This window comes from Microtus ochrogaster, linkage group LG9, assembly GCF_000317375.1.
Source record: "Microtus ochrogaster isolate Prairie Vole_2 linkage group LG9, MicOch1.0, whole genome shotgun sequence".
Taxonomy (NCBI): Eukaryota; Metazoa; Chordata; class Mammalia; order Rodentia; family Cricetidae; genus Microtus; species Microtus ochrogaster.
In genome coordinates, this window is record NC_022034.1 from 12,736,409 (window position 1) to 12,739,079 (window position 2,671).

The window sequence follows — 2,671 nt, forward strand, 5'->3', positions numbered from 1 at the left end:
TTTTTTTTTTTGCCAACCTGACCTAAGCTAGAGTTATCTGAGAAGAGGACCCTAAACTGAGAAAATGACTTATCAGACGGATCTGTAGGCAAGTGTCTCAAGTACTTGTCTATTGTTGTAAAGAGACACCATGACCAAGGTAAATGATAGAAGAAACAGTTTAATGGAGGCTTACAGTTTCAGAGGGTAAATCCATAGCCATGATGACAGAAAGCATGGCAGCTAGCAGAAAGGCATAGTGCTAGAGCCGTAGCTGAGAGTTCATATTTGAGACAAGAACCAGGAGGCAGAGAGAGCTAACTGGGACTGGTGTGGGATTTTGAGACATCCAAGCCTGGCCCCAGTGACACACCTCCTCCAACAAGGCCACATCTTCTAATTCTTGCCATATAGTCCTACCAACTGGGGACCAAGCTCTGAAACATATGAGTCTATGAGGGGGTGATATTCTCATTCAAACCATCATAGCAAATCTAAAGTGAATTTTCTTGGTCAGCGAATGATGTGGTTGGACCCAACCCACAGTGACACTACTGGGCAGGTGGCCCTGAGCTGTACGGGAAATTAGCTGAGCAAGCCATATGGAGAGCAAGCCAGTAAGCAGTGTTCCTCCATGGCCTCTGCTTCAGTTCCGGCCCCCAGGCTCTTTCCCTCAGTGACAGAGTGTGAGCTGTGAGTTAGAAGCTGAAATGCAACATTTTCTTCCCCAGTTGCCATTGGTCATGTTGCTTTGTCACAGCGATAGGAATTGTAAGACACCATCCATGTCTTGAGGGACACCTTGGCTGATCCCGTGTATTGACTCTTGTGGACATTGCTGTGATGAGCATGTGTACAGGTGTCTCTGATCCAATGCTCTGATTTCTGCAAAGACTTCCAAATAGGAGGGCTATTTCTTGGCAAGATGGTAAGGCCTTGTTGGATTCTTAGAATCCTGTAGACATGCCCTTTAATAGCCAGTGCCATCTGAGAGAGGATGGCCGTGTGATCCTGGCTCTGAAATGGTGTAAGTGGCACAGTGAGTGTTGCCACGGCTCTGCAATGGGAAATGGCTCAGTGGATGGTACTGTGGGTCTGAAATGAGTGTTGCAGAATCACTTCCTTGAATGGAATGAGAATAAAAATTAACTTCCAGTCAGCTTAGCACTCTGGCTCAGCAAAATAATATGCTCCGTTCTGAAATTAATATTGCAGAAAGCATCAAAGTGGGCGATTATTTATACTAATTGTTCAAAGCTATTAACCTTAAAAGATTATTTTTTCTTGCTTTTATTACAGCAAACCAAGGCCATCAACATGGGAAGAAGAGCCCTCGGGCTTTAAAACCACACAGGGAAGCGCCTATTTTTAGATCACTAATGAATATATTTGGTTTTGAATTTTCAATTGGACACACCTCATTAATATATAGTATAGACATGTCAGGGCGCAGGGAGAATTAACACTGTAACTTAGCCTCTCGTTGGCTAGCTTGGAAGAACATTTGCAAGCAATGTCCACAGTGTTAACCACGGGAGCGGCAGAACTGCTGGGGACATTCAGCAGCAAACCTTGAGTACTCTCTAGCATGCTTGCTGCAGGCTTAGAGGAGCTGACCTGCACTCAAGGCGGAGTTCAGGATGGGCTTTTCCCAGAAAATGCGAATGGCATCAGGATGGCAGGAGTTTGTTCAGGCTGGAAAGATACACCCAGCCAGGGACCAGCAAGAAGTCTCTTTCTGGGGCTCCCTAGAAGAGAGCAGGGGCCTGCTCACTAAGAGCCCACTGTGAGGAGAGGATGCACATGGGCCAAGTCTCCTCACCTGTGCGCGGTCAGTTAGATCCTTGAGGATGACAAAGGATCCCTGAAGAGACCCAGTGACAAGTTACTCTTCTGTAGAAACACAGAGGGTTCCTTTCCCCAGGGGTAGTTGGTGGGGGACTACATGAGACCTGGTCATGGTGGTCTTCCAGGGTTCATCTGTCTGTTCATTCCTAGAGGCAGTTTTTTTTATAGCATACGGCATGAGCAGAGCCTCCCAAAGTTGGCCATTTTCTTGATTGGCCTACAAGGACACAAAGCCCAAAGAGCCGGTCTCTTGGCTTTCTGCTAGGCCAGTGATAAGGCCAGTCACACTCACTGACCATCTGTTGTGGGGGAGGGGTGCCCAAGCCTGGGGACTGAGATGGCAGAGTTACAATGGCAGAGTCAGGGCTCAGGTGACATCTGTGTCTAGCAGTTGGGTCCAGGAAGCAATGTAAGAGGTTTGAGAAAGGGCCTGAGATCACAGTGAGAGACTTATGGAGGTGGTGGAGAGGGAAAGGCACCCACTCAGAACCTGGGGGGCAAAGTTGAAATGTTAGTTTTCAGGCAAATAGTGTCTAAACAAATATCTAGGAAGAAAACACGTAATTTAAAAGTTACCTCATTTAAGTTAATATACACAAAAAAAATTACATAAGAGCTGAGAAAACCTTTTTCTCACTTAAATCTATCTAGGAATTATGTGTTACTATGTAAATATTTCCTTCATTCAATTAATTTGTATATATTTCATATGTATGTTTATGTTCATGTGTGGTAGATAAACATGCACAAAAAAGATAAAGAGGCCAGAGAACAGTCTTGGGTGTCATTCCCTCAGATGCTGCCAATCTGTCTTCTTTCCCTCTTCATCCTCCCTCCCTCCCTC